We start from the raw sequence: 25,287 nt of genomic DNA, 5'->3' as shown, positions 1-25,287 counted from the left end.
AATTTGATTTGAATTAAAGTTTTAATTTCTCAATTCTCATATTTTCTTGCATTTTATTTTTTCTGAACCAAACACAAAAATATAGAAGGTTCGGTTTTCTCTATCTCTATCTCACGATCTCACTCTCTCTAATCATTCGATACTCACAAATCGGCAAGGCCTCTATGGTCAAGTGGAGAAAGTAGAGGTGGTGGAGGTTACGATCAGAATTTTATTCCCTGGTCGGAGAGTTTCTGCGGTGGTTCGTTGACTTCGCTACCTTTGTCTTCATTAAGGAGAGAGTTTCTGAAGGGGTTTAGATCGCAACAACGTCTTCAAGTTCAGATTGGTTGAGCATGCTGTCGTGTCGGCGATTCGACAACAACGGGAATAAGGATTCGGTGGTGTTGTGTTGTTGTGAAGCCTAGATCGGTGGGTGTGCTGTGATGTTGTGAAGCCTAGATCAGTTAAGGTGGTGGTCGGTCCCTACGGCAAAGCCTTAGGCAGTGGCTCTCAAACCTCTCTCTACCTGACCCTTGCTCTTTTCCTCTCTCAAGCCTGATCCCAGCTGTTGATAGGCGGTTGATTGGGTGATTTGGGTTGTGGGTCTACCTCTTAGGCTTCTCCCTTGACCAACGATGAGCATGTCAGCATCTGTGGGGGTCTTGATATTTGAGGTTTTGATCATGGAAGCCATGAGGTCTTGATGCAGAGAAAACGATGAGCAACATTTGGGTATTTTGGATTTAAAAAAAAAAAAAAAAAATCAATTTCAAACGTAGATCTGCCTCTGGGGTTTGTTGAGATTTGTGGTTTGTGGTTTGATGATTTTGGATGGAATTTATGGAAGCATAGAGGTTGGGTTTTGTTGGTCTAATCGGTGATATGTTGTTTTGTTGTTGATTTGGTTGGGTTTTAATTTACTGGTTTTAGAGATATGTTTGGGATGAAATTCTATGTATTTAGTTGAATTTGTGATATGAGAAATGTTGGAAAAGAAAATCTTTGAGTACTATGTTCTTGTGATCTGTGCTTGTGTTCTTTTAATCTGGGTTTAAGTTGTTGTTTATTCATGTTCTTCAACATTATTTGAATTTATGTGTTTTTTACGTTTTTCATTTTGTTTTTATGTTTCTTAATTTTTTTTTTAAATTGATAAATTAATTTTTAAAAATAAGACATTGACGTAAATGTTAATGTGATGTTGATGTGGTATTTTTAAATATTATTTTAATAGTGATATTTTATGTGCCAATTGAGCTTTTATATGTCACGTAAGAGTTTTATGTCAGTGAGTTATAGAATTGATTTTTTATTTTTAGAAATTAGAATGGTAACAAAATTAAAATTGAGATTAAAATAAGAATATGTTTAAAATGTAAGGATGAAAAATGTATTTTTGAAAAAAATACATGTATATGGAAAAGTTGGACTAACCGACTAAGGAAAAATCAAAAGCAGTAATAGAAAAGGTACTATAAGGAAAAATCAAAAGCAGTGATAGAAAGGTGGTATTAGTACTGTTGCGTTTACAACTTTAATAAAGTTGTAAAATTCAATCCCAATCCATGCAAATGGAACCGCCGAAGAGGAACATCTTTCTTTGTCCGACTTTTTACAATTAAGACGGAAGTAATTTTGTGTGAGTTTGGATTCAGCGTTTCGTCACGTTAAGGTGGTATTGGTATTATTGCATTTACAACTTTAATAAAGTTGTAAAATTCAATCCCAATCCATGCAAATGGAAGCCGCCAAAGAGGAACATCTTTCTTTGTCCGTCTTTTTATAACTAAGACGGAAGTAACTTTGTGTGGGTTTGGATTTAACGGAAACGCTGAATCCCGCGTCACGTTTTCCCTTTTTTTTTTTTTTGTTGTTTTCACGCTTTTAAGGGAGCAAAATTCACTATTTATGAGATAAATTTTACTGTTTACGTACTGTTCATCACTGTAGCAGTACTGTTTATATTTTAAAAAATATTAAAAATAGATCTTACGACATTATTCACACATTTAAAATTATTTTATTATAATATTTTTAATTTTTAATTCCAATCCAAACGTACCTATAAGGTTTTATTCGCAGTCTTCGCTTTTTCCACGAAGTAACCAACCCCAGTCTTTTTCCATTTTTTCTTTTAATAGATAAAATGATTATCGTCTCAAATCTTTACTTAATACTATTATATAGAGTTTATGTTATAGCTAAGCGTGATCCAATGACACGTTAAATTACCTGCCTGCCTTCCTTTCATATTGAATGCTCTGCCAGGGTTGATAGGGTAAAAAATTCAAAATCTACCGCGCCCCACACACCGAGATCCTAATCACTAGGCGATCACTCAAAGATGGTATGTCTCTTCATCTTTTCATTGTGTCAATTTAATTGTTTTTTAATGGGTAAGCAGAAGAATAAAGTTTTGATTGGGATAATACATACAAAGAAGCATCAATGTATGTAATAGTAGCTAGTGGATGCTTTCTAGCATTGTAAAGTTTCAAACAAGGTGCATGATATATACTTTTCATAATTAATACATTGCATGTGTTTCTATAAGCAACAGTAGAGGTTAAAACAAAAATTAAATTTTTTTTTTTTTTTTAGATGCATTTTTTAAAGCAACATTATTGTAATGTTGAAATTCTAGTATGGCTAGCCATTACATCATTGGCATGCTTTTATCAGAAACTCAGCAAAATGGCTTTTTGTATTGGTTTAATATTACTATTGGATCAAGTAACAAATGCGACATTTTTTTTTTTTTTTTTTTGAAGGTGAATCTTTTTAGTACACCCCACAACTCGTCAGCAGAAACTACTAGTCCAGTAATATTCAAAGATTAATCATTTTTGTATAAAGTACTATAGCATTTAATACTCAATGTACTAAATAGGTCCATGTATATAAATATATGGTTGTTGTATATACAATTACAAAACAATGTTGATAATAATTGTAGGTGTATACAAGCAATCTTATGTTGATAATATTGTCTCATTTGATTACTAAAATTGAATTTAAATCACACTCATTCATTCAATCTGCTGGTCTATTCCGATTCTGTGATAGTCATATATAGCTACCAAGTTGGGATTTTGTTTTTAATACCAAGTTGGGATTTTGTTTTTAAAGTTTTCAGTTTTCACCATCAATCAACATCTTATTGTTGTCAAGTAATTTAAATCACACGCATTCATTCAATCTGCTGCTCAATTCCGATTCTGTAATAGTCATAAATAGCTACCAAGTCCGGATTTTGTTTTTAAAGTTTTTAGTTTTCACCATCAATCAACATCTTATTGTTGTCAACTTGATAACAATAAGATGTTGATTGATGGTGAAAACTGAAAACTTTAAATATCTCAGGGACTACGGGTGTAAAAAAAATGCTAGGAACAAAGACTTGTCGGCAAGTTACGAGGGGTGAGACGTATCTCCACAATTTTATCACTAGTTAATGCCTGCCCTAAGGTACACATTAATCTATTTGTTTTTGAAAATATTTTCTTGAAAAATAAAAAAGTTGTCAATATTTTTTTCAAAAATGGTTGGTTATTATGTGTCCTAAGGACACACATTAGCAAAATTCTTTTATTATTTACAACGATGTAAGTAAGTTATGACAAAAATGATGATTTTAGTCACCTCCCCGTGCACAAAGTGCTTGGGGGTTTAGGGGGGAAAGGGTTTAAGTTGCGGGATTAGCAGTATATTGTAATTATTTCTAAAAAAAAAAATATATATATATATATATCAATAATGCTTTGACCATAAAAAATTTACAATTTTACCCCAACTTGTGGATTTAAAAAATTGTGACAAAATTTACAGATTTATTGTGCTCTTAACATTTTTGAAAAGTTACTTATCCAAAAACTAAAAACTAAAAGAAGAAAGAAATTGGAATTGTGATTGTAGTCTTGTTAAAAGAAAATATGGTATTCCAAAATCCGCTGTTTGTTGTGATGATTTTATTAATATATATATTTTGAACGGGAAACAAAAGTGTAAACAACAAAATAATTACTGTGAAAGTAGTTGTTGAACACTCGTACCGAATAAATATTGGCCTATAAGCACGCACATACTCAAAAGTCCTTTTATTATTATTTTTTTGTAAAAGTTAATAATTTGAATCTATTATAATTTGGGATTACTATATTTTTCAATTACAAAAAAACTTAGAAGTGTGATGAGTAAATTATTTCATCCAAAACTCAGAACACTCATCACACTCCTAGGGGTGTGGTCCTATTTTGTAAACGTTTTAGTGGGAGTTAAAGATGTATCAACTTATCAAAAAAAAAAAAAAAAGTGTATATATCTATTTACTATTTAGTTTATTTTTTTTATTTTTTATAGCTATTAGTTTATTTTATTTTATTTTATTTTATGTTTAGTTTTTTTTTTGGATAAACATGGGGTGTTTTTTTTTTTTAAGAAAAAAAACAGCAATAACGTGGGTTATTTTACTTATTTTTCTATTTAAAAAAAAATAAACGTATAGTTATTTTGGAGTGAGTTAGTGGAAGAGTATTCCTATTTTGTAAGCAATGTTTTAGTGCAAGTTAAATATGTATTTTTACCAAACTATTCTTTAGTTTTGTCTCTATTTAAAAAATCTGTGTTTTTTTTATTTTTATTTTATATATATAATTTTTATTTTGAGAATCTAATTTATAAGTGGATAAAAAAAATTTGAAAATTAACAGAAGAGTAACCCTATTTTTAGGCAATGTTTTAGTTAGAGGTGGCGCCACCTTATGGCCGGGTGGTCTTGGGACCACCCTGACTTGAAAAAAGAAAATTTAATACATAATAATTTAAAATTTTATATTTATCTACCTTTAAAAAAAAATTTGGGAACACCCTGAATTTTTTTATGCCAATAAAATTAAATTTTGGTCCATAATTTGAGCAACTTAACAATATATTAGAGTCTTTCAAGTAAAAAGAACCACATGCTTTTGTATTCTTTTAAGCCTATACTACAGCTTTACTTTTAGTTTTTGCTTTACCTGATACACTGTCATTTTACGACTACTTTTCTTCAAAAACATTATAATATATATTATACAACTAATTGGTCAAAGTCACGTAAATTTAGTTTTTTCATTGTATAACTACTTTTCTTTTTCCTTTTTTCGATAATTTTGATTAAAAAAAATAGTAGTTTTATTTAATTAAGTGAATAAACTTAAAAAGTTACTTAATTTTTATATAACGTCAATTAATTCATTACATATATATATAAAATAAACTTTTTATTTTTATGATTATAATTAAACATGTGATTTGTCCATTCTAAGGAAATTTGATTAAATTTACACGAAAAAGTGTCACTAAATATTATTTTTTACATTTTGCTATCATATTATTAGTAATAAACTTATTATATTTTTATTTATATAATTTAAAATTTTATTAATTATATTATTTATGAAGTCATCAGTTCAACCATCGGTCGGATTTTGGTTCGACCAAAAAACCAGTAACTAGTCCATTTTCTGGTTCTTTCACCATACTGGTTTATAATACCATCAATCTCATCTTAGACTAAGACTATCACTACTCCAACACCAACACGATTACATTTTTAATTCAACAAATATTTAAAAAAAAAAAAAATCCTTATTGCCCCAATGCCTCGCAGATTCACAAGTCATTAAAAAATTTAAACTAAAACTAAATCAAACTTAAAGGCTAAAAGGAAATAAGAAACTCACTACTCTTCCCAGCCATCGTCATCCATCCCTGTTCAACAATACTAACAACAACCACAATTGAACTCCACAAGTTTTATGTTGTAAAACTTTATGTATTTGCGTGTTTTTTCCTAGTAGTTGTCAATATATAAAATTTTCTTTATATTAGATTGTGTAATTTATGCTTCTTGAGAAACACCCTAGAAAAAATTCCTGGAGCCGCCACTTTTAGTGGGAGTTAAGGTTGTATTTTTACCAAATTGTCCTTTAATTTTGTCTCTACCTAAATATAGAGATGCAGGGGTATTTTAGAACCAAAAAAATCCAGTCTAAATAGAAGAAGCTCCTTAAATAGTAGTATAGAAAAAACCAAAACATCTGAATCTCCTATAATTTTCCACATCATCATTTTAATTTATGAAAAAAAATTTAATTTTTTAAACTAAATAGTGAGAGAGTTCTATTAGGAGTATCTCTCTCTTTTCCTTAATCCTAAAGTTTTTTATTTTTTATGTGAGTCTTTTTTTTTTCTTTTTTTTTGAAACCTAAAGTGAGTCATTTTAAAAAAAAATACAATTTTCCACATCATCATTTTAATTTACAATTTTTTTAATTTTATAAACTAAATAGTGAGAGAGCCCTATCAGGAGTCTTTCTCTTTTTTCCTTAATGCTAAAGTTTTATTTTTTTATTTTTACATGAGTCTTTCTTTCTTTTTCTTTTTTTTTGAAACCTAAAGTGAGTCCTTTTAGGAAAAAAAAAAAAAAAGACAATTTCCACATCATCATTTAATTTTTTAATTTTTATTTATTAAACTAAATAGTAAGAGTCTAAAAAGGAGTCTTTCTCTCTTTTTTCCTTAATCCTTTTTTTTTTTTTTTTTTTTTTGCGTGAGTCTTTCTTTTTCTTTTTCTTGTTTTTGAAAACCTAAAGTGAGTCCTTAAAAAAAAAAAAAAAAAAAAATTCCTTACATGTGGTCTTTTTTAAAACTAAATAGTGAGAGAGTCCTAACATGAGTTTTTTTTTTTCCTTAATCCTAAAGCTTTTTTTTACAAGAGTTTTTTTTTTGAAATCTAAAGTGAGGTATAATTAAAAAATTTATAATTATTTTTTAATCCTAAAAAAATAATTATAAAAAATTTATAATTATTTAATTTATAATTATTTTTTAATTTTTTTTAAACTAAATAGTGAGAGAGTCCTATCAAAAGAGTCTCTCTCTCTCTCTTCCTTAATCCTAAAGTTTTTATTTATTTATTTATTTTTTACGACTGTCTTTCTTTCTTTCTTTTTTGAAACCTAAAATGAGTACTTAAAAAAAATACAATTTTCCACATAATCATTTTAATTTATAAAAAATTTTAATTTTTAAAACTAAATACTGAGAGAGTCCTATCAGGAGTGTCTCTCTCTTTTTTCCTTAATCCTTTTTTTTTTTAAATTTTATTTTATGGGAGTCTTTTTTTTTTATTTTTTTGAAACCTGAAGTGAGTCATTTTTTTTTTTTTTTTTGCGTGAGTCTTTCTTTTTTCTTTTTTTGAAACCTAAAGTGGGTCTTTTTTTAAAAAAAAAAAATACAATTTTCCACATCATCATTTTAATTTACAATTTTTTTTTTAATTTTATAAACAAATAGTGAGAGAGTTCTATCAGGAGTCTTTCTCTTTTTTCCTTAATGCTAAAGTTTTTTTTTTTTTTTTTTTTTTTTTTTTTTTTGCGTGAGTCTTTCTTTTTCTGTTTTCTTGTTTTTGAAACTAAAGTGAGTCCTTTAAAAAAAAAAAAAAAAAAAATTCTTACATGTGGCTTACATGTGGTTCTTTTTTAAACTAAATAGTGAGAGAGTCCTAACATGAGTTTTTTTTTTTTTTTTTTTTTTTTTCCTTAATCCTAAAGCTTTTTTTTACAAGAGTTTTTTTTTTTTTTTTTTTTTTTTAAACCTAAAGTGAGGTATAATTAAAAAAATTATAATTATTTTTTAATCCTAAAAAAATAATTATAAAAAATTTATAATTATTTTTTAATTTTTTAAACTAAATAGTGAGAGAGTCCTATCAAGAGAGTCTCTCTTTCTCTCTCTCTCTCTCTTCCTTAATCCTAAAGTTTTTATTTATTTATTTATTTTTTACGACCGTCTTTCTTTTTTTCTTTTTTGAAACCTAAAATGAGTACTTAAAAAAAATACAATTTTCCACATAATCATTTTAATTTATTAAAAATTTTAATTTTTAAAACTAAATAGTGAGAGAGTCCTATTAGGAGTGTCACTCTCTTTTTTCCTTAATCCTTTTTTTTTTTAATTTTATTTTATGGGAGTCTTTCTTTCTTTCTTTTTTTTTTTTGAAACCTGAGTGAGTCATTTTTTTTTTTTTTTTTTTTGCGTGAGTCTTTCTTTTTTCTTTTTTTGAAACCAAAAGTGGGTCTTTTTTTTAAAAAAAAAAATACAATTTTCCACATCATCATTTTCATTTACAATTTTTTTTTTTAAATTTTATAAACTAAATAGTGAGAGAGTCCTATCAGGAGTCTTTCTCTTTTTTCCTTAATGCTAAAGTTTTTTTTTTATTTATTTTTTTATTTTTAACATGAGTCTTTCTTTCTTTTTCTTTTTTTTGGAAACCTAAAGTGAGTCCTTTTAGGGAAAAAAAAAATACAATTTCCACATCATCATTTTAATTTATAAATTTTTTTTAATTTTTTAAACTAAATAGTGAGAGTCCGAAAAAGAGTTTTTCTCTTTTTTCCTTAATCCTAATTTTTTTTTTTTTTTTGCATGAGTCTTTCTTTTTCTTTTCTTGTTTTTGAAACCTAAAGTGAGTACTTAAAAAAAAAAAAAAAAAATCCTTAACATGTGGTCTTTTTTAAACTAAATAAGTGGAGAGAGTCCTAACATGAGTTTTTTTTTTTTTTTTTTCCTTAATCCTAAAGCTTTTTTTTTACAAGAGTTTTTTTTTTTGAAACCTAAAGTGAGGTATAATTAAAAAAATTATAATTATTTTTTAATCCTAAAAAAATAATTATAAAAAATTTATAATTATTTAATTTATAATTATTTTTTAATTTTTAAAACTAAATAGTGAGAGAGTCCTATCAAGAGACTCTCTCTCTCTTCCTTAATCCTAAAGTTTTTATTTATTTATTTATTTTTTTACGGCCGTCTTTCTTTTTTTCTTTTTTGAAACCTAAAATGAGTACTTAAAAAAAATACAATTTTCCACATAATCATTTTAATTTATAAAAATTTTTAATTTTTAAAACTAAATAGTGAGAGAGTCCTATCAGGAGTGTCTTCTCTTTTTTCCTTAATCCTTTTTTTTTTTTTTTTTTTTTAATTTTATTTTAGGGAGGTCTTTCTTTCTTTCTTTGTTTTTTTGAAACATAAGTGAGTCATTTTTTTTTTTTTTTTTTTTTTTGCGTGAGTCTTTCTTTTTTCTTTTTTTGAAACCTAAAGTGGGTCTTTTAAAAAAAAAAAATACAATTTTCCACATCATCATTTTAATTTACAATTTTTTTTTTAATTTTATAAACTAAATCGTGAGAGAGTCCTATCAGGAGTCTTTCTCTTTTTTCCTTAATGCTAAAGTTTTTTTTTTTTTTTTTTTTTTTTTTTTTTTTTCATGAGTCCCTTTCTTTCTATCTTTTCTCTTTTTTTTGAAACCTAAAGTGAGTCCTTTTAGGAAAAAAAATACAATTTTTCCACATTAATAAAAAAAACAAAAACATCATTAATTTTTTATTTTTTTTAATTTTTTAACAATAGGTGAGAAGTCGAAAAGAGTTTTTCTCTCTTTTCCTTAATCCTAATTTTTTTTTTTTTTTTTTTGCATGATCTTTCTTTTTCTTTTTTCTTGTTTTTGAAACCTAAAGTGAGTACTTAAAAAAAAAAAATCCTTACATGTGGTCTTTTTTTAAACTAAATAGTGAGAGCCCTCTGAGTTTTTTTTTTTCCCCCCCTTTAATAACTAAAGCTTTTTTTTACAAGAGTTTTTTTTTTTTTTTTTTTTGAAACCTAAAGTGAGGTATAATTAAAAAAATTATAATTATTTTTTAATCCTAAAAAATAATTATAAAAAATTTATAATTTTTTAAACTAAATAGTGAGAGAGTCCTATCAAGAGTCTCTCTCTCTCTCTCTCTCTCTCTCTCTCTTCCTTAATCCTAAAGTTTTTATTTATTTATTTATTTTTTATGACCGTCTTTCTTTCTTTCTTTTTTGAAACCTAAAATGAGTCCTTAAAAAAAATACAATTTTCCACATAATCATTTTAATTTATAAAAAAATTTTAATTTTTTAAACTAAATAGTGAGAGAGTCCTATTAGGAGTGTCTCTCTCTTTTTTCCTTAATCCTTTTTCTTTTTCTTTTTTTTTTTTAATTTTATTTTATGGGAGTCTTTCTTTTCTTTTTGCTTTTTTCTTTTTTTTTGAAATCTAAAGTGAGTCCTTTTTAAAAAATAAAAAATAAATACAATTTTCCACATCATCATTTTAATTTTTTAAACTAAATAGTGAGAGAGTCCTAACAGGAGTCTCTATCTCTCTCTTTTCCTTAATCCTATTTTTTTTTTTTATATGTGAGTCTTTTTTTTTTTTTTTTTGGAATCCTAAAGTGAGTCCTTAAAAAAAAGAAAAAAAAAAAATTAACGTGTGGTCTTTTTTATAACTAAATAGTGAGAGAGTCTTGACAGGAGTCTCTCTCTTTTTTCCTTAATCCTAAAGTTTTTTTTTTTTTTTTTTTTTTTCTTGAAACCTAAAGTAAGATCTAATTTTAAAAAATTATAATTATGTTTTTAATCCTAATTCTAACATAAGTCTCTCAAAAAGTAAAAAATTTTGGTTTTATATTATATATAGATAATAACAATGATGTGGCAAGTTTTAAGGATATGAGAATGCAATTTGTAGATCTACTATCAAGATAACATAGAATAGATTAGTGGTGGGTAGTAGATTTAATTGCAATTGAGTATTATGTGAAGTCATCACCATAGAATAGCCCATGTCAGGATGTGTTATGTGAAACCAATGATATGAAATAAAATTTTTTTCTAAAACATTATATTGAACAAAAAATTACTTATTTTCATTCATTTTCAAGTTATACATTTTTTTAAAGTTAAGTCATAAACCTTTAAGCAAAATAAGTACTTTTAATTTTTATTTAACTATCTCGTGTATCGCACGGGTTAACTACTTGTTATTATTATTATTATTATTATTATTATTATTATTATTATTATTATTACCTTTTCCTATCTAAAGGATAAAGTAAGGAAGAAACTGCAAAGTTGGAAAGACATGCTGCTATCTAGGGCTGGGAAAGAGGTTCTCATCAAGACAATGGCACAATCCATCACCACTTATACAATGAGTGTGTTTCAACTTCCGATTAAATTATGTGACGAATTAGATGCAATTTGTGCAAGATTTTGGTGGGGACAAGTTGGGAATGAAATGAAAATTCATTGGAAAAGTTGGGATAAATTATCAATTTCAAAGAAAAAGGGTGGAATGGAGTTTCGAGACTTTAGAGCATTCAATCTAGCTATGCTAGCTAAGCAAGGGTGGATAATGTTACAAGAAGATGACTCCCTATTATATAAGTGTTATAAAGCTAGATATTTCCCACGTTCTACTTTTCTTAAGGCTGTTGAGTCACCAAATTGCTCCTTTATTTGGAGAAGCATAATTGTAGCACTTCCCATTCTTAAAACTAGTTGCTGTTGGAGAGTTGGAAATGACTCTTCCATAAGAGTTAGGTGGGATAGATGGATCCCAAATCATCCAACACACAAAATCCTCTATCCGACTAATGAAGAAACAGAGGATTTGTTAGTTTCAGATTTTATTGATCCGGATTTGCATTGGTGGATGAAGAGGAAGGAATTTAGAGGTGACGGATCCATTTGGATGGACTTGACAGATCAAGACAAATGGGTTAAAGGTAAACAGATCTAATGTGAACGGACCAGGGTGGACGGATCAAAAGGCCACGTGGCACTAAGTTGGTCATTATATGGTCTTCAAGAAATCCTAAATGGAAACGACTTGCGTCTCACAATTAACCCTAGTCCATAGAATCCTAATATGAATAGAATTCTAACATGAGAAGGATTCTGGAAGATACGCACATTAATAAAGATCTTCCCTATAAGGAAAAGACTTGTTGCGCCAGCATAGGAGTTTGGTTCTACACTACTATAAAAACCCAAAGACCCTCAGAAAACAGGTACGCATAATTCATCCCAGCTTTGGCATTTTAGAGTTGTGAGAAGTTCTAACTTGACTTTCGGAGGGTATTTGGCCAGCACCACATCGGTGCTCTTTATTAGGTCTTCTCTTTTTATTATGCAGGTATTGTTTCAAGCGTGCGAGAACTGTGTGGCTCACTGGTGATTTTTTGGCATCATAAGTTGGCGTTGTCTGTAGGGAAAGACTGCGACTTGCAAGACATACAAACGCTTCCTGGACAAAGAGTTGCATGGTACTTACTCACTCGATGGCGATCACCAACAACGTTCAGGGAGACGAGCCGCAATCCACTGCCCTGGAGAGGTAGGTCCAAACCTTCACAGCAGTAGTGGAATATTTCACCAAATAGAACCAAGACCTAGAAGAACAGTTATAACAGAAGAACGCAATGATGGGTACCCAAGAGGAAGACCAAGAAGGTACTAGTGCTGAACAAAGAAACCAAGAGGGGCCGGAGGGTAGTAACGCCCCGAGCAGACCGAAACGACAAGACATGAGCCGTCCATCCATCACTAATACAGCTCAACCCCACATTGTTGCAGAGATGCAGATAATGAAAGAATGGATGGAATTTATGATGAACACACTCAGGGGGAGAGTGTCCAGTGACCTCGACGATCTGGTCCACTGAATCGATTCACCATTCACCATGTCCGTCAACTCCTTCCCCCTACCACAGAAGTTCTGCATGCCGTAGATAGAAAGCTACGACGGAGCCAAGGACCCTCTAGATCACTTGGAATCCTTCAAGACCCTGATGCACCTTCAAAGAGTAGTAGACGAGATCATGTGTAGGGCCTTCCCTACCACACTAAGAGGTCTCGCAAGAATTTGGTTCAGCAGGTTGAGGCCCAACTCCATCAGCACTTTCGAGGACCTAAGCGCCTAGTTCGCTTCACACTTTATCGAGGGACATAGATATAAGAAGTCAACTGCATGCTTAATGAGCATTAGACAATGGGAGGATGAGAAGCTGAGGTCTTACATAGCCCACTTCAACAAGGAAGCACTCTCGATTGACAAGGCTGACGATAAGATCCTCGTAGCAGCCTTTACGAATGGGCTGCGAAAGGGTAAGTTTTTATTCTCCTTGTACAAGAATGATCCAAAAACCATGTCGGATGTGCTTTACAGGGCCACCAAGTACATGAATGTTGAAGATGCGCTACTGGCCCGCGAGGAGAAGCCCAAGAAAAGAGAGAGGCAGGAGGAAGCCCGGCAGAATAGAGGTAGAAAGATGGCCAGAACAGGAGATAAATGAGATGATCGACGATCCAAGCCCCTGACAGGGAGGTTCACAAACTTCACCCCCCTTGAATACCTTGATTGATTAGGTCCTGATGCAGATCAAAGATGAAGGAGCCTTGACATTCCCCGGCAAATTAAACAGTGATCCTAGTAAGAGGCCCAGGGATAAATATTGCAATTTCCACCGAGACCACGATCATGACACATCTAATTGCTATGACTTGAAGCAGTAGATAGAGACCCTCATTAGGCAAGGGATACTACAAAAATTCGTCGACAAGGAAGGAACAAAACAAAACCAAGGAGCACCAGCCTGAAGAGAAAATGAGCGACCTAGGCCACCCATGGGAGACATAGGATGATCACAGGGGGCAGTACTTCTAGTTCCTCTAACAAGGCTCGTAAGGCATACCTACAGATGGTTCAGAATATTCAACTAACAGGGTATGCCCTGAAGATGGCACGGGTCAACAATTCCGTAATTGGGTTCACGAAGAAAGATGCTCGATGTCTCCACCACCCACATGATGATGCACTCATAGTCAGTATATGGGTAGGAGACTATAACACCTACAGGGTGCTGGTAGACAACGGAAGCTCCGTTGACATCTTGTACTATCCAGCCTTTCAGCAGATGAGAATAGAGAGAGAACGATTGATCCCAATCAATGCCTCGCTCGTAGGATTTGGAGGAACAAGGGTGTATCCACTAGGCGTGGTCACCCTACCAGTGACAGTCGGAGATTACCCTCAGTAAATCACGAAGGAATTGACCTTCCTAGTCGTTGATTGCTCGTCCTCATACAACGCCATATTGGGACGTCCTATTTTGAATTCATGGAAGGCTGTAACATCCACCTACCATTTGATGATCAAGTTTCCCATCGAATACGAGGTAGGAGAAGTAAGAGGGGATTAAGTGGCAGCGCGTGAATACTACATCACCATGCTAGAGATGGATGATCACCAGCAAACCATGTGCATAGAAGAACAACGAACAACAATGGAGCCAGTAGAAGAACTAGAAGAAGTGACCCTTGATGACTCAAGGCCCGAGCGGAAGACTAGAATGGGTACGTTGGCTAGTCAGCCAGTACGTCAAGCACTCACGACGTTCCTGAGAGAAAATCAGGACATATTCGCCTGGAGTCACGAGGACATGCCAGGTATAGACCCCTCAGTCATAGTTCACAAATTGAATGTATCTCCCTCATCATCTCCCATCCGACAGAAAAAGAGATTATTCACCCCGGAACGAGATAAAGTCATAACTGAGGAGGTTCGGAAGTTGCTGGAAGCAGATTTCATTTGAGAAGTATATTAACCTGACTGGTTAGCAAATGTGCTTATGGTCAAAAAAGCCAATAGAGAGTGGAGGATATGCGTAGACTTCACGGATTTCAATAGAGCCTACCCCAAGGACAGTTACTCGTTCCCACGGATAGATACCTTGGTAGACTTAACCGCAAGACACCAGCTTCTGAGCCTTATGGATGCATTCTCAGGATACAACCAGATCAGAATGGAGGAGGCTGATTAAGAAAAGACTTCTTTTGTTACCAGCCAAGAACTCTTCTGCTACAAAGTGATGTCATTCGGGCTCAAGAACGTAGGGGCAACGTACCAGAGATTAATGAACAAGATGTTTGCACACTAGATTGAGAGGAATATACAAGTTTATGTAAACGACATGCTGGTGAAAAGCTTATGAGAAAATGAACACTTGAGCGACCTCCAAGAGACCTTTGACACCCTCCGAGGGTACAACATGAAATTAAATCCGAATAAGTGTGTGTTTGGGGTTACTGCGGGGAAATTCCTGGGATTCATGGTATCCCAAAGGGGTATTGAGGTTAATCCAGAGAAAATACGGGCTATAATGGAGCTAGTCCTACCGAAGATGGTCAAGGAGGTGCAAAGCCTGAATGGCAAGATAGCAGCACTAAACAGGTTCCTCTCCAGGGTGACGGATAAATGCCTACCCTTCTTCCGCGTATTAAAGAAATCGTTTGAATGGACAGATGAGTGCCAACAGGCATTCAAAAGTCTAAAGTTGTATCTTTTGTCTCCTCTATTACTCAGCCCATCTAAGCTAGGGGAAGAGCTTTATCTGTACTTAGCCGTCTTGCAAGCTGCTGTCAGCGCGACTTTGGTAAGAGAAGAGGATGGGTTGCAGAGACCCATTTACTTTATAAGCCAAGGGTTTTGATGAGCAGAAGAAAGGTATCTCCAGATGGAGAAGTTGACGTTCGCATTGGTGATCGCAGCGCGAAAACTCAAGCCATATTTCCAAGCACATACTATTGTTGTCTTGACAGATAAGCCTCTGAGAAGAACCATGAGTAGCCCCGAAGCTGTAGGACAGACGACGTTATAGGCAGTCGAGCTAAGTGAGTTCGATATACAGTACCGTCCGCGTACTGCTATAAAGGGACAAGTGGTGGCTGACTTCATCACCGAATTCACTCTCATGGAAAGCCAGGGGGTAGAAGTGGTTCTGCAGTGGAGCGTCCATATAGACGGATCTTCAAATAAGCAAGCAGGAGGGGCCGGTGTGGTACTCCACACCCCGGAAGGAGATAAGATCGAGTGCATAATCCGCCTGGACTTTCCTATGACAAATAATGAAGCAGAATACGAAACTTTAGTAGCAGGATTGGACCTCGCAAGAGCAACAAGAGTTGAAAACATGGTTGTATACTGCGACTCCCAAGTCGTAATCAATCAAATTAGTGGTAACTACAAATGTAAGAATGAAAGAATGAAGAAGTACCTTGAGGAAGTGAAGGGTCGAATTGGCGGTCTCCAAATCAAATTTGTCCAAATCCCAAGGGAGGAGAACGAGTGTGCCGATCGCCTAGCTAAGGCCGCCTCAGCAGAATACATGCTCGTCCTCGACCAAGTACTATCCTTCGTCCAAATCTCTTCACTCATAGATGAGATTACGAGTGTGCAAGAGATAGGTGCTGAAAGCAACTGGACCACGCCATTAGTCTCCTACCTAAGGAACGACGTGCTACCAAACGGGAAGACCGCCGCCAGAAAATTGAAGGTCTAAGCATCTCGGTTTGTTCTAATAAAAGATGTCTTATACAAAAGAGGTTTCTCCTGCCCGTACCTAATGTGTTTGGGCCCCGAGGAGGCAAATTATGTCATGAGAGAGATCCACGAGGGGATCTATGAAAACCACTCAGGGGCATGATCATTGATAAACAAGTTGATTTGTGCAGGATACTAGTAGCCTACTATGCAGAAGGACACGCAAACTTATGTCAAAGCTTGCGACAAATGCTAGAGATTCGGCAATATCATCAGACAATCTTCCGAAGAACTCACCCCTATGACGGCCTCGTGGTCGTTCGCTCAGTGGGGATTAGATATCATAGGCCCCTTCCCAATAGCAGTCAGGCAACTAAAGTTCCTAGTAGTTGGCATTGACTACTTCACCAAATGGGTAGAAGCAGAAGCCTTAGCCACTATCACGGAGAAGTGATATTTGAAATTTTGTTTGGAAGAATATCATTTGTAGATACGGGATACCCAAGGTGCTTGTCTCAGAAAATGGAAAGCAATTCGATAACAGCGCATTTAGAGACTTCTGTTCGGAACTAGGGATTAAGAACCATTACTCGTCACCTGCCCACCCATAAGCCAACGGACAAGTTAAAGTTACGAACCGATCCTTGCCAAGATCATCAAGACTTGACTCAAGGGGGCAAAGGGCATATAGCCGGATGAACTACCAAGTGTTTTATGGGTATACCAAACAACAGCGAGGACATCTATGGGGGAAACACCATTTCGACTAGCATACGGAAGCGAGACAGTCATCCCAACAGAAGTAGGGCTCACAAGCTACCAGATGGAGAATTATGACGAGAACAAGAATGATGAAGCCATACGCCTGCAACTTAACCTAGTAGACAAGGTCCGGGCAACAGCTGAGTAAAGTTTGGCACGATACCAAAACCTCATGGCGAAGCACTACAATTCCAAAGTCAGATACAGAGACTTCCAGGTCAGAGACCTTGTTTTGAGGAAGATAATAGGAGCAGCTAAGGATCCTACCCAAGGAAAGCTTGGCCCCAATTGGGAAGGGCCTTACAGAGTTACGTCATGGCAAATAAAAGGCACCAACTACCTTGAGATGCTAGATGGGCGAGAAGTGCAACACCCATGGAACGTTGAGCACCTACGAAAGTACTACCAGTAGAGATGACGACGTGAAAAGCTACATCCATCAGACCTCCAATTTACTTTAAGTTTAATTTTTGCTACATGTTTCCAGTTTTTCAGTTCACTATTTAGACAATTTATTTTGCTACAATGATTTTTTAAGTATCTTTTTAAGTTTCTCCTACGAATAAATGACTATAACAAGAGGAATATTTAGATATGACTAGTGTTTTTCTACCAAATTTGATCAAGTCCATAAAATGGACGAACTCATCCCAGAAGGGTGAAAGTATTAGCCCAACAAGTGGATGGATCTACCACGAAGTCCAAGAATGGACAGACTTATCCTAAAAAGGATGATAACTATAAAGTCCATACAATGTACAGATCCAATTGAAGGTTGGATAAATATTACTAGTCCATAAATGGACGGATTCTAATTAATATTCAAGTCCACAAGTGGACGGACTTATCCCAAAGGATGATAACTATAATGTCCATACAGTGGACGGATCCAACTGAAGGTTGGATTAATATTGCTAATCCATAAGTGGACGGATTCTGATTAATATTTCTAGCCCACAAGTGGACGGACTCATCCTAGAAAGGATGATAACTATAAAGTCTATATAATTGACAGATCCAACTTTAAGTTTGGACTAATATTAATAGTCCATAAGTGGATGGAGTCACAATAATATTGCTCGTCAGTATAGTGGACAGATTCAACTTAAGGTTTGATCAAAGCTTCTAGTCCACTCATCTTATGCAGACGGACTCATCTTATTGGGTGACTATAAAATCCATATAATGGATAGATACGACTTAAGGTTGGGTTAATAATACTAGTCCATGAATGGACGGACTCATCCTAAAGGATGAAAATTATAAGGTCCATTTTGTGGACGAACCCAACGTAAAATTGATTCACCTCAATCCACAATTGAACCTAATAGAGGACGGATCTAAATTGTAAGATCCACTGAATAGAGATTCAAAAAGCCCATGTAGTGGACGAGTCAAACTCATAGTTGAATTACTATTACTAGTCACTGTGTGGACAGGCTCATCCTAAAGGACGGACCCAACTTAAAGTTGAATGTTCCTCACTAGTGCACAAGTGAGCGGACCCCCTTTGAAGATGATAGTTATAACATCCCTATTATGGGTTCAACGTAAAATTAAAATTGACACTACACATTCATCAGAGGACGGATCCATCTAAAAGATGGTTTTTGTTTAATCACTAACTACATGTTTAAAGTCATAAAAATAGATAGATAATAGAACAAGAAAACATTACTTAAAGCCCTTAAAGGAATGTTTTACATGCCATAAATGACGGATAAAGTTAAAAGGCTGTTCCCAAAATAGTTACAATTCCATAAAAAAAAAAAAAAAAAATTACTGATGAGGGGAGGTGTTTTCAACATTCTCTTCAACGTTCATGGGTTGACGGGCATCACCATCGATGGGCTGGGCTTGGTTCTCAACAGGAGCTGACTCTCCGTCGCTAAGGGCTACATCGTCAACAAACAAATCGTCCGTACTTAGAGGCGATGGGTTGAGCAGTAGCTGGGGCTTATGTGTCAATATTGAGTTGAGAAAAGTCAAGATCAAGATAAGCTTTCTTGGCCTGACGGACAGTGTCATCAAAGCTGTCCACATGAGAGGTCCCGAGCTCCTCCAAGAGGGTGTCAGAATTGTGGTATTCACGGATCGTTGCCTCCTTTGACTGATGGAGTTGGTCTTTGGCATCTTTTACCTCTTTTTCCTTATCCTCCAGGACTTTTCTCAATGTCTCCATATGTTCCTCAAGCTTTTTCCTGACTTTCTCCGATGTAGCAAATTTTTTCTCCATGCCAACCTTCTAGGCCTTGAGACCGTTCAACTCATCCTCTGTCTCGTTGGCCGTCGCTCTTACATGGTCCAATGCCGTCTCATGGTTCAGAACCGTCCCATCAGCCCCTTCATCATCACCATTGCCTGAAAACAAAGGTTATTAGTGACGGAGGTAAGTGAATGGGAAGGATAGAAAGTGGACGATAAGTATTACCTGAGCAATACAAAAGAGCCCCGTCTTCCCCATGGCTTCCGTGGCATGGTTGCTTAAGTCCTCATAGTCGTCGGACGATATGATGGACGAAAGTTTCTCTAAAGTATATTTGGAATCCTCATGGAGGAGGATGGGTGGCTTCTCTTGGGTGGTAGATGGGCCTTTCATTAAACCCTTTCTCGCTCCATGCTTGGCAGGAGTAACCGTCTTCCTACTCTAGGCCTCTAGTCCTATGACGGGCTCTAGAATGGTTTTGGGCTTTTTGGGGAGACGACCTTGCTTCTCTGGAAACTTTCTTTTTGTGGATGGGTTGGATGAACCCGTCTCCTTAGGTTGTTGTCCTTTCACCTCTTTCTTTTTAGCTGCTTGTTGTTTAATGATGGTTTTTCTCTTAGCAGCATCCATTTCTACACAAGGGAAGACGAATGGTTAGAATGAAATACAAAACCAAGGAACCCAAAGATAGGGTGGCGGACTTACGTTGGTGAACTTGAACGTTGTATCGACGGGCGGCTAGAGTTGGCTTTGGTCTGTCACAGTACCAGTGGATATTGTCTAATGTGACCAACTTTATCCACATCCTTTCCTCTAGCTTGGACTTGTTAAAAATTCTCTCCAGAAAACTCCACTCTTCAAGAGAGACTTGTGGACGGTCGCGAATTGCAAAAGAAGACAGTTAGAGTGACACGACAAATAAAAACTGAGCCGAATATAGATAGATACATACCAAACGGAAGCAATATGCCCCACGTGGTGTCGATGGGCATAAATTCATTGTCACCAGGACAACACATCCATTTGTCACCCTCTATGAAAAAATATCGACTTTTCCAGTTCCTATTAGAGTCGGGAGTCTCACACACAAGACTCAGCAAAGGGCTCCTAGGCACGAAGCTATACATACCCTTTGATTGGGCAATCTCATCAGGACGGTAACAATGTAGGAATTCCCGCACCATCAACCTCCTGGCATCGTCGGACATTGCCTCATACAATACCTCCACACCTAGGAAGACTCTCCAAGCATTTGGGGAAATTTGGTTGATGGACAGGCCTAAGTGTTGAAGGAGTTGACGGTGGAGTGAACTTAAGGGGAATCTGAGCCCTGCCTTTAGCATTTGCTCATAAACCCCGACACCTTCAATACCGTCATAATAACATTTCTTCGACTTGTAAGGTAAACGGAGAGCTATGTTGACAGGGATTTGGTACTTGTCCCTAAGTGTTTTAAAATGGGGTTTTTTAATTATGGAGGTAAAGTCATTGACCGTCCATATGGGTAACATGATAAACTTCCTAAGTCCATCAGGACCCACGACGGATTGAATTGGGGACTCGGTGTCATCCAGGTCTTGAATGAAGTCATCCTCTGGCCCTTTCGTCTCCAAACCCTCATCCCTTGAGGAAGGAGAACTAGCCGACGGACTCCTTTCTTCACTTGGACTGTCAAGGTCTTTGTGACCTAACGGGTACACTTCATCGTAGCCCACCCCGTTGCGAACAAACGAATGTTTACTTGACGCACTAGACATGACTTACACATGACGATAAATCCTAAGACTTTGATGGGTTTATAATGGATGATGGTAGTGTAAAAAGTCTAGAGAAATAAAGAAGTGCACAAAAATTTTAAAGGAAAAAGAGTGCTTACCAGGTTGAAGTAGGACGGTAAAAAGGCGTTGATGACGGATGTAACAGTTGAACGGTATGGTCTGACAATGATGACGGGTGCGCTCTGATTGTAGATTTCAGTAGAAAATAAAGAAATGAGAGTAGGAGAGTTTGGTTTATATAGAGGGAACGACACGAAAGACTAAGGGGCGCTTCGAACCAAGTGAGCGACCATTCAGTTAATGACACGTTTCCTTCGTCATTAATAATCTTGGGCCAGCCTGTCAAGGCTGGGGGTGTTCCTCAAAAGGCCGGATTGAACTGTCACCCCACGGGTCCTTCCACTTAGTAATCACGGACCCATGGGGTGAGGGGGCAACTGAAGAGGAAGGAATTTAGAGGTGACGGATCCATTTGGATGGACTTGACAGATCAAGACAAATGGGTTAAAGGTAAATGGATCCGATGTGAATGGACCAGGGTGGATGGATCAAAAGGCCACGTGGCACTGAGTAGGTCATTATGTGGTCTCCAAGAAATCCTAAATGGAAACGACTTGCGTCTCACGATTAACCCTAGTCCATAAAATCCTAATATGAATAGAATTCTAACATGAGAAGGATTCTAGAAGATACACACATTAATGAAGATCTTCCCTATAAGGAAAAGACTTGTTGTGCAAGTATAGGAATTTGGTTCTACACTACTATAAAAACCCAAAGACCCTCAGAAAACATGTACGCATAATTCACCCCAGCTCTGGCACTCTGGAGTTGTGAGAAGTTCTAACTTGACCTTCGGAGGGTATTTGGCCGGCACCACACCGGTGCTCTCTGTTAGGTCTTCTCTTTTTATTGTGTAGGTATTGTTTCGAGCGTGCAAGGACTGTGTGGCTCACTGGTGATTTTTCGGCATCATCAGTGGAGATGATATTTTATCATGTCCATGTTTCACAAAGAAGATGCTGAAGCGATTTGTAGGATTCCCTTGAGCCAAAGATATGTTCCTAATGCAATTATTTGGCTCCACAATAAGAATGGATTGTTCTCTATAAAATCTGCATACAGGGTAGTTACACAGGTTCTAAGGAGTGAAGATTGAAGTGAAAATTCCAGTGGCTGTGTAGGAAAACAAGTATGGGTTGCTTTGTGGAAACTTCGAATTCCTAACAAGATCAAGGTCTTTGGATGGAGAGCATGCCATGAGATTTTTCCAACACGTCTAAACCTTACTAAGCGACAAGTGGTTGATGACAATATTTGCCTGAATTGCACTAGATTTCCAGAATCGGTCATACATGTCTTGTGGGATTGTGATGTTGCTCAAGATATGTGGGATGGGAGCATATTGAAGCCGCAAAAGTGCTCGCATGGACAATCTAACATGATCCAGCTTTGAATATTTGCTCAATTGACTTTCGCTACAAGATTTGGAACTGTTTTTGGTCTAATCTTGGTTCATCTAGAATCAACTGAATAGATTGCCACATGGGGGAATGTTTCAAGATCCAAATTGGCTGAATAAGAGGGCTACAGAATACTTGGAGGAGTATCAGGCAACCTAGGATCAATTGAATGCAGCTCCCTTTGTGCAATCAAGCAGTGATATATGGAAACCGCCTCCTCAATCTATTTTCAAATTGAACCTCAATGCGGCCATTTTCTCGGAGAGTAACAATTCTTGGTTTGGAGTAATTATTTGAAATGATAAGGGCGAGGTGATGGTAGCCATGTCTGCCAAAGGTCCATCCGTGAGCAGTAGTAAGGAAGTCGAGTTGCTGGCCTGCAGAAAAGCAATGGAGTTTGCAACTGCTGCTGGATTTTCAGAACTTGTTGTGGAAGGGGATAATGCTAATGTTATGAAAGCTAAATCCTCTTCTATGGTTGACCTGTCATTGCTGGGGAACGTGGTGGAGGATGTTCATCAATTGATTCTTAGTTTGCATTGGGTCAACATTTGCTGCACAAGGAGAGGTGGGAATAGAGTAGCACATGTTCTCGCACAACACGCTAGGTACATCTCTGATGATATGTATTGGAAGAAGGATTCACCTCCACCAGCTATGGAAGTTTTGTACCAGGATTCTCTTATTTTATGAATGACTGAATATTCCATTTTCCCAAAAAGAAAAAGAAAAAGTAGGTAGCTAAAAGGTAAAAGAAACAGTTCACTCTCCAAACAATACAAAAATTTAGAAAGACTGTTGGATATGCTCTTAAGGAGAAAAATTCATTTGGAGTTGCTATAGTGCTCTCCATGTCAAGAGAGCTATTGTAGCAACTCTAAAAAAAAAAGAATTTGAGGTAAAGAGGCTGTTGGAGGATGTTTTTTGTGGGTTTGCTCTCCAAAAATAACTTTAAAGAGCTTGTTGGAGATGCTCTTATAGGGTAGATCTACCCTATAGCAGTACTACTTCTTTTTCCCAACAAAACATCTTCAATAAAAGCTAAAATCTTACTTAGTCAATAATATTTAGGCCGACAAGTGTATATCTTTGATTTATTAGCTGGAAAGATAAAACTAATAAGCTAGCTTTTTGCTTATTAGTTTTGGATTAGCTAATAAGCTAACTTCTCTTTTCATTTTGAGTCTAAAAAAAAAAAAAAAAAAGAAGCTAAAACTTTTTTGCTCTTTAGTAGTGTTAGTTTAAGATGTACTTATAAGCTAATTTATTGCTAATTTTTTTTAATATTGTTTGTGGATTCAACGTGAGTTACTTACTTATTTTATTTAGTTTTTACCTTTTATCTATAGTACTTTGAACAAAAAGATGGATAAGTTATTTCCAAATGGATACAATTAAATTTATATACATTTTTTTAAAACTTCATTTTTTTTTCTCATTTTTTAAAGTGTAAATATACTTTCACATACTTTTAGCAAAAACTTTTCAATAAAAAACTAAATAAGTTGTTCCCAAATGAGCATCAATTAGTTACCATCATTAACATGGGTGTAAATTCTATTGTTTGATAATTTGAAAAATAGCAATAGTAACTTTAGTATAAGATCAATAAAGGTAACCGTTAGTTAAAAAAAAGAAAAAAAAAAGGGTAACTGTTAATTCAAAGCAAATTTTTTATAGGCAGAGTACAACCATGTCCGTAGATATAAGCTTTTTTTTTTTCCCCTTTTTTTGAGCAAAGTCCGTAGATATAAGCTTCTAATCCTAAACTATTAGAATTTAAATTTCCATGCCTAGACAATACCATACACAAAAGTATGGTCTATTTTTAGACTTAATTAATTAATTAATTTATTTTTTTAAAGTTTGACCTTAAAATAAATAAGAAGGTTTTGTTAATTCATTTCTAAATTGAATAAATATTAATATAATACAATGCATCATTAAATTAGTATCATGTATCAGAATGAAATGTAAGATAATGGGGTATTTATTTCTGTCTTTCATATTGGCAAACCAATATGTAGACTAGGATTGTCCAAAGACCCGTTCAATTCGACTCGACTCGTTGGGATTTCAGTGGTTTCAACAGTAGGGGATACTGATCCTTTCAGTTTGAGAGTCGGTTTCTTAGACTGGAATATATCCAACGCTACCAAGCCGACCGACAGAGATCTTTTGCAAAAACTCATCTTTGAGATGTTACAAAATTAGTTTTATCATCTTTTTGAACCCTTAGACCAATTGACTTCATATATCATAAAATATCTCACCTTGTATGGATTTGAATATTAATCATACGCATTAGTCCATTAATCTATTGATGTAAAACCAAAAGTTATGATCTTGGTAAACGCACTCATAGACAAATAATTTACGAATATAACATAATACAACGAAACGACAATGATTTAGTGTGGTATCTCATACTTATAACCCTAATAGTATAACAATGGCACGTAGCATTTTACCAATGATATCATCATTCTTATTCTTGTTCTTGTCCTATTAATGAAATTTATGCAAACTTAATAGCTTTGATAGTGAAGTTAGAGTCTCTATTTGTGGAGTTTAGGTATGTCTGTCACTTATAAGCTTGAAATCTTTTTCTAAAGCGCTTGTTGTTGGTTGGTTATTATAAGTCAATATCCAATACGCTAAAAATTTCATATCACATGTTCTGGTCTTTTATGTTTTGATATTCAATATGTACAAACGATTTTTAAGCTTCTTAGATTGTCCATATTCTTTTAAAAAATGAAAAAGATTGTCCATATGATTTTAAAAACATTGATATTGATTTACCAATGGTGAATGGTGAAAAGATGGACCGATATTACTTAACAAGATTGTCCATAT

General features: G+C 34.8%; 1 pseudogene; it reads left to right on the top strand.

Annotated features, from left to right (window-relative positions):
- The window catches only part of LOC115972111, a 94,730-nt pseudogene that overhangs the window by 28,339 nt on the left and 41,104 nt on the right, over positions 1–25,287 (top strand).

This window comes from Quercus lobata, chromosome 2, assembly GCF_001633185.2.
Source record: "Quercus lobata isolate SW786 chromosome 2, ValleyOak3.0 Primary Assembly, whole genome shotgun sequence".
Lineage (NCBI taxonomy): Eukaryota > Viridiplantae > Streptophyta > Magnoliopsida > Fagales > Fagaceae > Quercus > Quercus lobata.
Note: the sequence above shows the minus strand (reverse complement) of the source record. Positions and strands in the feature narration are given on the sequence as shown.